General features: G+C 33.2%; 1 pseudogene; it reads left to right on the forward strand.

Annotated features, from left to right (window-relative positions):
• Positions 1 to 12,442, forward strand: part of LOC138328432 (protein mono-ADP-ribosyltransferase PARP15-like) — a 50,731-nt pseudogene that overhangs the window by 33,957 nt on the left and 4,332 nt on the right.

Below are 12,442 nucleotides of genomic sequence, written 5' to 3' on the forward strand. Positions count from 1 at the left end.
ATGTTAGAGTTGTTATCCTTACACCATATAAATGTTAGAGTTGTTATCCTTACACCATATAAATGTTAGAGTTGTTATCCTTACACATATAAATGTTAGAGTTGTTATCCTTACACCATATAAATGTTAGAGTTGTTATCCTTACACCGTATAAATGTTAGAGTTGTTATCCTTACACCATATAAATGTTAGAGTTGTTATCCTTACACCATATAAATGTTAGAGTTGTTATCCTTACACCTGTATAAATGTTAGAGTTGTTATCCTTACACCATATAAATGTTAGAGTTGTTATCCTTACACCATATAAATGTTAGAGTTGTTATCCTTACACCATATAAATGTTAGAGTTGTTATCCTTACACCATATAAATGTTAGAGTTGTTATCCTTACACCATATAAATGTTAGAGTTGTTATCCTTACACCATATAAATGTTAGAGTTGTTATCCTTACACCATATAAATGTTAGAGTTGTTATCCTTACACCATATAAATGTTAGAGTTGTTATCCTTACACCATATAAATGTTAGAGTTGTTATCCTTACACCATATAAATGTTAGAGTTGTTATCCTTACACCTTATAAATGTTAGAGTTGTTATCCTTACACCATATAAATGTTAGAGTTGTTATCCTTACACCATATAAATGTTAGAGTTGTTATCCTTACACCATATAAATGTTAGAGTTGTTATCCTTACACCATATAAATGTTAGAGTTGTTATCCTTACACTGTATAAATGTTAGAGTTGTTATCCTTACACTGTATAAATGTTAGAGTTGTTATCCTTACACCATATAAATGTTAGAGTTGTTATCCTTACACCATATAAATGTTAGAGTTGTTATCCTTACACCATATAAATGTTAGAGTTGTTATCCTTACACCATATAAATGTTAGAGTTGTTATCCTTACACTGTATAAATGTTAGAGTTGTTATCCTTACACCATATAAATGTTAGAGTTGTTATCCTTACACCATATAAATGTTAGAGTTGTTATCCTTACACCATATAAATGTTAGAGTTGTTATCCTTACACCATATAAATGTTAGAGTTGTTATCCTTACACCATATAAATGTTAGAGTTGTTATCCTTACACCTGTATAAATGTTAGAGTTGTTATCCTTACACCATATAAATGTTAGAGTTGTTATCCTTACACCATATAAATGTTAGAGTTGTTACCCTTACACCTTATAAATGTTAGAGTTGTTATCCTTACACCATATAAATGTTAGAGTTGTTATCCTTACACCATATAAATGTTAGAGTTGTTATCCTTACACCATATAAATGTTAGAGTTGTTATCCTTACACCATATAAATGTTAGAGTTGTTATCCTTACACCATATAAATGTTAGAGTTGTTATCCTTACACCATATAAATGTTAGAGTTGTTATCCTTACACCATATAAATGTTAGAGTTGTTATCCTTACACCTATAAGTGTCAGAGTTGTTATCCTTACACCAATATAAATGTTAGAGTTGTTATCCTTACACCATATAAATGTTAGAGTTGTTATCCTTACACCATATAAATGTTAGAGTTGTTATCCTTACACCATATATAAATGTTAGAGTTGTTATCCTTACACCATATAAATGTTAGAGTTGTTATCCTTACACCATATAAATGTTAGAGTTGTTATCCTTACACCATATAAATGTTAGAGTTGTTATCCTTACACCATATAAATGTTAGAGTTGTTATCCTTACACCATATAAATGTTAGAGTTGTTATCCTTACACCATATAAATGTTAGAGTTGTTATCCTTACACCATATAAATGTTAGAGTTGTTATCCTTACACCATATAAATGTTAGAGTTGTTATCCTTACACTGTATAAATGTTAGAGTTGTTATCCTTACACCATATAAATGTTAGAGTTGTTATCCTTACACCATATAAATGTTAGAGTTGTTATCCTTACACCATATAAATGTTAGAGTTGTTATCCTTACACCATATAAATGTTAGAGTTGTTATCCTTACACTGTATAAATGTTAGAGTTGTTATCCTTACACCATATAAATGTTAGAGTTGTTATCCTTACACCATATAAATGTTAGAGTTGTTATCCTTACACCATTATAAATGTTAGAGTTGTTATCCTTACACCATATAAATGTTAGAGTTGTTATCCTTACACCATATAAATGTTAGAGTTGTTATCCTTACACTGTATAAATGTTAGAGTTGTTATCCTTACACCTTATAAATGTTAGTTGTTTCTTACCCATATGTTATCCTTACACTGTATATAAATGTTAGAGTTGTTATCCTTACACCATATAAATGTTAGAGTTGTTATCCTTACACCATATAAATGTTAGAGTTGTTATCCTTACACTGTATAAATGTTAGAGTTGTTATCCTTACACCATATAAATGTTAGAGTTGTTATCCTTACACCATATAAATGTTAGAGTTGTTATCCTTACACCATATAAATGTTAGAGTTGTTATCCTTACACCATATAAATGTTAGAGTTGTTATCCTTACACCATATAAATGTTAGAGTTGTTATCCTTACACAATATAAATGTTAGAGTTGTTATCCTTACACCATATAAATGTTAGAGTTGTTATCCTTACACCATATAAATGTTAGAGTTGTTATCCTTACACCATATAAATGTTAGAGTTGTTATCCTTACACTGTATAAATGTTAGAGTTGTTATCCTTACACCATATAAATGTTAGAGTTGTTATCCTTACACTGTATAAATGTTAGAGTTGTTATCCTTACACCTTATAAATGTTAGAGTTGTTATCCTTACACTGTATAAATGTTAGAGTTGTTATCCTTACACCTTATAAATGTTAGAGTTGTTATCCTTACACCATATAAATGTTAGAGTTGTTATCCTTACACCATATAAATGTTAGAGTTGTTATCCTTACACCATATAAATGTTAGAGTTGTTATCCTTACACCATATAAATGTTAGAGTTGTTATCCTTACACCATATAAGTGTTAGAGTTGTTATCCTTACACCATATAAATGTTAGAGTTGTTATCCTTACACCATATAAATGTTAGAGTTGTTATCCTTACACCTATAAGTTAGAGTGTTCTTACATATAAATGTTAGAGTTGTTATCCTTACACCATATAAATGTTAGAGTTGTTATCCTTACACCATATAAATGTTAGAGTTGTTATCCTTACACCATTTATAAATGTTAGAGTTGTTATCCTTACACTGTATAAATGTTAGAGTTGTTATCCTTACACCATATAAATGTTAGAGTTGTTATCCTTACACCATATAAGTGTTAGAGTTGTTATCCTTACACCATATAAGTGTTAGAGTTGTTATCCTTACACCATATAAGTGTTAGAGTTGTTATCCTTACACCATATAAATGTTAGAGTTGTTATCCTTACACTGTATAAATGTTAGAGTTGTTATCCTTACACCATATAAATGTTAGAGTTGTTATCCTTACACCATATAAATGTTAGAGTTGTTATCCTTACACCATATAAATGTTAGAGTTGTTATCCTTACACTGTATAAATGTTAGAGTTGTTATCCTTACACCATATAAATGTTAGAGTTGTTATCCTTACACCATATAAATGTTAGAGTTGTTATCCTTACACCATATAAGTGTTAGAGTTGTTGTCCTTACACCATATAAATGTTAGAGTTGTTATCCTTACACTGTATAAATGTTAGAGTTGTTATCCTTACACCATATAAGTGTTAGAGTTGTTATCCTTACACCATATAAATGTTAGAGTTGTTATCCTTACACTGTATAAATGTTAGAGTTGTTATCCTTACACCATATAAATGTTAGAGTTGTTATCCTTACACCATATAAATGTTAGAGTTGTTATCCTTACACCATATAAATGTTAGAGTTGTTATCCTTACACCATATAAATGTTAGAGTTGTTATCCTTACACCATATAAATGTTAGAGTTGTTATCCTTACACCATATAAATGTTAGAGTTGTTATCCTTACACCATATAAATGTTAGAGTTGTTATCCTTACACCATATAAATGTTAGAGTTGTTATCCTTACACCATATAAATGTTAGAGTTGTTATCCTTACACCATATAAATGTTAGAGTTGTTATCCTTACACCATATAAATGTTAGAGTTGTTATCCTTACACCATATAAATGTTAGAGTTGTTATCCTTACACCATATAAATGTTAGAGTTGTTATCCTTACACCATATAAATGTTAGAGTTGTTATCCTTACACCATATAAATGTTAGAGTTGTTATCCTTACACCATATAAATGTTAAGAGTTGTTATCCTTACACCATATAAATGTTAGAGTTGTTATCCTTACACCATATAAATGTTAGAGTTGTTATCCTTACACTGTATAAATGTTAGAGTTGTTATCCTTACACCATATAAATGTTAGAGTTGTTATCCTTACACCATATAAATGTTAGAGTTGTTATCCTTACACCATATAAATGTTAGAGTTGTTATCCTTACACCATATAAATGTTAGAGTGTTGTTATCCTTACACCATATAAATGTTTAGAGTTGTTATCCTTACACCATATAAATGTTAGAGATGTTATCCTTACACCATATAAATGTTAGAGTTGTTGTCCTTACACCATATAAATGTTAGAGTTGTTGTCCTTACACCATATAAATGTTAGAGTTGTTATCCTTACACCATATAAATGTTAGAGTTGTTATCCTTACACCATATAAATGTTAGAGTTGTTATCCTTACACCATATAAATGTTAGAGTTGTTATCCTTACACCATATAAATGTTAGAGTTGTTATCCTTACACCATATAAATGTTAGAGTTGTTGTCCTTACACCATATAAATGTTAGAGTTGTTATCCTTACACCGTATAAGTGTTAGAGTTGTTATCCTTACACCGTATAAGTGTTAGAGTAGGTCTGTGTATATCCTTATACCTTATAAATGTCTGAACCATTATAGATATGCATCCATATTCACACATTATATGATTTAGAAAAATTTGATAGAGTGAAAATTTCAGAAAATACAACTTAAGGTGAACAGACAGACCTACTTACAGTGGAGAATCCTTTTTCAGGTCATCTGACCGAATGGGTGTCATCTGACCTGAAGGGTCAGGATGACCTATTGTCATCATGCTTCGTCCATCGTTGTGCGCCGTCCGTAAATTTTTCATTCAAACCACTTTTTCTCATAACCGAAAGGCCTAGGGTACTGATATTTTGCCTTTAGTATGCTGGGATGAAGGACTTTTAAGTTTGTTCAAATGAATGACATTGACCTTCATTCAGGGTCACAGGGGTCAAAATGGTTAAAACCATTAAACATCCAATTTACTATATATTTCAGTTCTACTATATATTGTATTAATGGTCAGATGTCCATTAAGGCCAATGGGGCCTCTTGTTAGGTGAAATACAGTGTGTTTTTCTCAAGCACTAATTGCTGAATTAACTCTATTGCAAACACAATTGTAGTTTTAATTACCAATCTAAGTAAATGCAATGTTAAACACTCTATGCTTATGTTATTAAATGTATTTAACAGCCCCACCAGTACCACCTGTAAAGCTTCCAACGTTACATTTGGGAGGTAAACCACCACAAAATCGTCCTCCGCCTCCAAAGGGAACACAGGCATATTTCAACTATATGTATGAAAAATCTCCTATGGCCCCTTCCTATTGGACCAAATATGACAATAGCAAGCCATTGAAAATATGGAACCTTCACCTTCCTCCTACAGCTTCCAGTCATGCTGTTTATATTCCAGTTGACAGAAAGGTTTTCAAAGCCATAGAAAATATTGTCCTTCAGTCTTGGAATGCAGCTCAGTTTGGATTTGGCAATGATGCTCAAGGATTAGCCCAGTTGGGTTACAAGAATATTCAAGTTACTAAAATTGAACGTATAGAAAACCCAGTTTTGTTTGAAAAATATTTTCAAAACAGAGCCCACTTATTTCTAAAGGCTGCTAGAAGAGGAAAACCATTGGTGCCAGTGGAACAAATTGCAGTGTCTACAAAAGCACCAGTGCTTACAACCCAACTGTGTGATCGGTGCTTATTACAGGATATTTACCCTGAGGTCAATGAGCATTACACATTTCATGGTACACCCGAGGACAGGGTGGCAGTAATCACAGCACAAGGCCTGGACAACAGACTCGCAGGAAATACTGTCATCGGGAATGGCATTTACACCGCAGAAAGCTCAACCAAGTCTGACCAATATGCAGGTATGTATTAGTTTATTCATTTTAAGACTGCGAAAAAAATACAATTGGTCTCATTAATGATAATAAATAGAAGATTATTTGTTGGTATCATGGAAATGTCAGTGTATTGTCCATGCCAATGTTTAGTATGACCCTGGGGTCAAAATACCATTATGGTGAAATGACCCCCACCCACCCCAATGGTGAAGTGACCCCCCTCCCAACCCACTTCTACAACATTTCAATTCATGTTTTTTGGGTTTTTTTTATTTATGATATACCCCCATTGGGATAAAGTTTGAAGATCTATGGCTAGGATTGGAAATCACATGAATTTAAATGTTGTAGTAACTTTAAGAAGGGGAATTCACTTTACCATGGGGGGGGGTTCATTTCACCAAAATGGTATTTTGACTGCAGGTCATTATACCATGACTACCATAACAACATTAAATAACATAAAACCATACAGAACAGCAGTATGCAATATTTTACCTGTGTTAGTAGTGTGTAATTCCTTACCTGTGTAGGTAGTGTGTAATTCCTTACCTGTGTAGGTAGTGTGTGATTACTTACCTGTGTAGGTAGTGTGTAATTCCTTACCTGTGTAGGTAGTGTGTAATTCCTTACCTGTGTTAGTAGTGTGTAATTACTTACCTGTGTTAGTAGTGTGTAATTACTTACCTGTGTAGGTAGTGTGTAATTCCTTACCTGTGTAGGTAGTGTGTAATTCCTTACCTGTGTTAGTAGTGTGTAATTCCTTACCTGTGTAGGTAGTGTGTAATTCCTTACCTGTGTTAGTAGTGTGTAATTCCTTACCTGTGTAGGTAGTGTGTAATTCCTTACCTGTGTAGGTAGTGTGTAATTCCTTACCTGTGTAGGTAGTGTGTAATTCCTTACCTGTGTAGGTAGTGTGTAGTAGTGTGTAATTCCTTACCTGTGTTAGTAGTGTGTAATTCCTTACCTGTGTAGGTAGTGTGTAATTCCTTACCTGTGTAGGTAGTGTGTAATTCCTTACCTGTGTAGGTAGTGTGTAATTCCTTACCTGTGTTAGTAGTGTGTAATTCCTTACCTGTGTAGGTAGTGTGTAATTCCTTACCTGTGTTAGGTAGTAGTGTGTAATTCCTTACCTGTGTAGGTAGTGTGTAATTCCTTACCTGTGTTAGTAGTGTGTAATTCCTTACCTGTGTAGGTAGTGTGTAATTCCTTACCTGTGTTAGTAGTGTGTAATTCCTTACCTGTGTAGGTAGTGTGTAATTCCTTACCTGTGTAGGTAGTGTGTAATTCCTTACCTGTGTGTAGGTAGTGTGTAATTGACTTACCTGTGTTAGGTAGTGTGTAATTCCTTACCTTGACATGTAAGTAGTGTGTAATTCCTTACCTGTGTTAGTTGTGTGTAATTCCTTACCTGTGGTAGTAGTGTGTAATTCCTTACTAATGTAAGTAGTGTGTTAATTCCTTACAGACTGTGTTAGTAGTGTGTCTATTCCTTACAGTACTAGTGTGTAGTGTTCCTGTTTACTGTGTAGTTCTGAATGTGTCTTCCTTAACTGTGTTGGTATGTGTGTATTACCTTTATTATGTGTAGTAAGTGTGTAATTCCTTACATGACTATGTTGGTAGTGTGTAATTCCTTACCTGTGTAGGTAGTGTGTAATTCCTTACCTGTGACTATGTTAGTAAGTGTGTCTTGTTTAAGACTTACCTGTGTAGGTATGTGTCTGGTTGTAGTGTTTCCATAGACCTATGTTGGTAATGTGGTCTTGTTTACTTACAGACTATGTTGGTAATGTGTGTTGTTTACAGACTATGTTGGTGATGTGTCTTGTTTACAGACTATGTTGGTGATGTGTCTTGTTTACAGACTATGTTGGTTATGTGTCTTGTTTTTACAGACTATGTTGGTAATGTGTCTTGTTTACTTACAGACTATGTTGGTAATGTGTCTTGTTTACTTACAGACTATGTTGGTAATGTGTCTTGTTTACTTACAGACTATGTTGGTATGTGTCTTGTTTACTTACAGACTATGTTGGTATGTGTCTTGTTTACTTACAGACTATGTTGGTGATGTGTCTTGTTTTTTACAGACTATGTTGGTAATGTGTCTTTGTTTACTTACAGACTATGTTGTAATGGTGTCTTGTTTACTTGTTTACAGACTATGTTGGTGATGTGTCTTGTTTACTTACAGACTATGTTGGTTATGTGTCTTGTTTACAGACTATGTTGGTAATGTGTCTTGTTTACTTACAGACTATGTTGGTAATGTGTCTTGTTTACTTACAGACTATGTTGGTAATGTGTCTTGTTTACTTACAGACTATGTTGGTAATGTGTCTTGTTTACTTACAGACTATGTTGGTAATGTGTCTTGTTTACTTACAGACTATGTTGGTAATGTGTCTTGTTTACAGACTATGTTGGTAATGTGTCTTGTTTACTTACAGACTATGTTGGTAATGTGTCTTGTTTACATACAGACTATGTTGGTAATGTGTCTTGTTTACTTACAGACTATGTTGGTAATGTGTCTTGTTTACTTACAGACTATGTTGGTAATGTGTCTTGTTTTTACAGACTATGTTGGTAATGTGTCTTGTTTACAGACTATGTTGGTGATGTGTCTTGTTTACTTACAGACTATGTTGGTGTAAATTGTGTCTTGTTTTACAGACTATGTTGGGGTGTTTATGTGTCTTGTGTTACTTACAGACTATGTTGGTTATGTGTCTTGTTTACTTACAGACTATGTTGGTAATGTGTCTTGTTTACTTACAGACTATGTTGGTTATGTGTCTTGTTACATACAGACTATGTTGGTTATGTGTCTTGTTTACATACAGACTATGTTGGTTATGTGTCTTGTTTACATACAGACTATGTTGGTTATGTGTCTTGTTTACTTACAGACTATGTTGGTTATGTGTCTTGTTTACTTACAGACTATGTTGGTTATGTGTCTTGTTTACATACAGACTATGTTGGTAATGTGTCTTGTTTACTTACACACTATGTTGGTATGTGTCTTGTTTACTTACCAGAATATGTTGGGTTATGTGTCTTGTTTACTTACAGACTATGTTGGTTATGTGTCTTGTTTTACTTACAGACTATGTTGGTGATGTGTCTTGTTTACTTACAGACTATGTTGGTGATGTGTCTTGTTTACTTACAGACTATGTTGGTTATGTGTCTTGTTTACTTACAGACTATGTTGGTGATGTGTCTTGTTTACTTACAGACTATGTTGGTAATGTGTCTTGTTTACTTACAGACTATGTTGGTTATGTGTCTTGTTTACTTACAGACTATGTTGGTAATGTGTCTTGTTTACTTACAGACTATGTTGGTTATGTGTCTTGTTTACAGACTATGTTGGTAATGTGTCTTGTTTACAGACTATGTTGGTGATGTGTCTTGTTTACTTACAGACTATGTTGGTTATGTGTCTTGTTTTTACAGACTATGTTGGTTTATGTGTCTTGTTTACTTACAGACTATGTTGGTGATGTGTCTTGTTTACTTACAGACTATGTTGGTAATGTGTCTTGTTTACTTAGACTATGTTGGTAATGTGTCTTGTTTACAGACTATGTTGGTAATGTGTCTTGTTTACAGACTATGTTGGTTGATGTGTCTTGTTTACTTACAGACTATGTTGGTAATGTGTCTTGTTTACTTACAGACTATGTTGGTAATGTATCTTGTTTACAGACTATGTTGGTAATTAATGTGTCTTGTTTACAGACTATGTTGGTGATGTGTCTTGTTTACTTACAGACTATGTTGGTGATGTGTCTTTTACTTACAGACTATGTTGGTAATGTGTCTTGTTTACTTACAGACTATGTTGGTAATGTGTCTTGTTTACTTACAGACTATGTTGGTGATGTGTCTTGTTTACTTACAGACTATGTTGGTAATGTGTCTTGTTTACTTACAGACTATGTTGGTTATGTGTCTTGTTTACTTACAGACTATGTTGGTTATGTGTCTTGTTTACTTACAGACTATGTTGGTGATGTGTCTTGTTTACTTACAGACTATGTTGGTAATGTGTCTTGTTTACTTACAGACTATGTTGGTAATGTGTCTTGTTTACAGACTATGTTGGTAATGTGTCTTGTTTACTTACAGACTATGTTGGTTATGTGTCTTGTTTACTTACAGACTATGTTGGTGATGTGTCTTGTTTACTTACAGACTATGTTGGTAATGTGTCTTGTTTACAGACTATGTTGGTGATGTGTCTTGTTTACTTACAGACTATGTTGGTAATGTGTCTTGTTTTTACAGACTATGTTGGTAATGTGTCTTGTTTACTTACAGACTATGTTGGTAATGTGTCTTGTTTACTTACAGACTATGTTGGTAATGTGTCTTGTTTACAGACTATGTTGGTTATGTGTCTTGTTTACTTACAGACTATGTTGGTAATGTGTCTTGTTTACTTACAGACTATGTTGGTAATGTGTCTTGTTTACTTACAGACTATGTTGGTAATGTGTCTTGTTTACTTACAGACTATGTTGGTAATGTGTCTTGTTTACTTACAGACTATGTTGGTAATGTGTCTTGTTTACTTACAGACTATGTTGGTTATGTGTCTTGTTTACTTACAGACTATGTTGGTAATGTGTCTTGTTTACTTACAGACTATGTTGGTGATGTGTCTTGTTTACTTACAGACTATGTTGGTTATGTGTCTTGTTTACTTACAGACTATGTTGGTTATGTGTCTTGTTTACTTACAGACTATGTTGGTAATGTGTCTTGTTTACTTACAGACTATGTTGGTAATGTGTCTTGTTTACAGACTATGTTGGTGATGTGTCTTGTTTACTTACAGACTATGTTGGTTATGTGTCTTGTTTACTTACAGACTATGTTGGTAATGTGTCTTGTTTACTTACAGACTATGTTGGTTATGTGTCTTGTTTACTTACAGACTATGTTGGTAATGTGTCTTGTTTACAGACTATGTTGGTTATGTGTCTTGTTTACAGACTATGTTGGTGATGTGTCTTGTTTACTTACAGACTATGTTGGTTATGTGTCTTGTTTACTTACAGACTATGTTGTCTTGTTTATGTTGTCTTGTCTTTTACTTACAGACTATGTTGGTAATGTGTCTTGTTTACTTACAGACTATGTTGGTAATGTGTCTTGTTTACTTACAGACTATGTTGGTATGTGTCTTGTTTACTTACAGACTATGTTGGTATGTGTCTTGTTTACTACAGACTATGTTGGTAATGTGTCTTGTTTACTACAGACTATGTTGGTTATGTGTCTTGTTTACTTACAGACTATGTTGGTAATGTGTCTTGTTTACTTACAGACTATGTTGGTTATGTGTCTTGTTTACAGACTATGTTGGTGATGTGTCTTGTTTACTTACAGACTATGTTGGTTATGTGTCTTGTTTACATACAGACTATGTTGGTAATGTGTCTTGTTTACTTACAGACTATGTTGGTGATGTGTCTTGTTTACTTACAGACTATGTTGGTAATGTGTCTTGTTTACCTACATACTATGTTGGTAATGTGTCTTGTTTACTTACAGACTATGTTGGTAATGTGTCTTGTTTACAGACTATGTTGGTAATGTGTCTTGTTTTTACAGACTATGTTGGTTATGTGTCTTTTTACAGACTATGTTGGTAATGTGTCTTGTTTACAGACTATGTTGGTAATGTGTCTTGTTTACTTACAGACTATGTTGGTAATGTGTCTTGTTTACAGACTATGTTGGTAATGTGTCTTGTTTACTTACAGACTATGTTGGTAATGTGTCTTGTTTACTTACAGACTATGTTGGTAATGTGTCTTGTTTACTTACAGACTATGTTGTAATGTGTCTTGTACTTACAGATGTGTCTTGTTTACTTACAGACTATGTTGGTAATGTGTCTTGTTTACAGACTATGTTGGTAATGTGTCTTGTTTACTTACAGACTATGTTGGTAATGTGTCTTGTTTACTTACAGACTATGTTGGTAATGTGTCTTGTTTACTTACAGACTATGTTGGTATGTGTCTTGTTTACTTACAGACTATGTTGGTAATGTGTCTTGTTTACTTACAGACTATGTTGGTAATGTGTCTTGTTTACTTACAGACTATGTTGGTGATGTGTCTTGTTTTTACAGACTATGTTGGTTATGTGTCTTGTTTACTTACAGACTATGTTGGTGATGTGTCTTGTTT

Source organism: Argopecten irradians, chromosome 7 (assembly GCF_041381155.1).
Source record: "Argopecten irradians isolate NY chromosome 7, Ai_NY, whole genome shotgun sequence".
Lineage (NCBI taxonomy): Eukaryota > Metazoa > Mollusca > Bivalvia > Pectinida > Pectinidae > Argopecten > Argopecten irradians.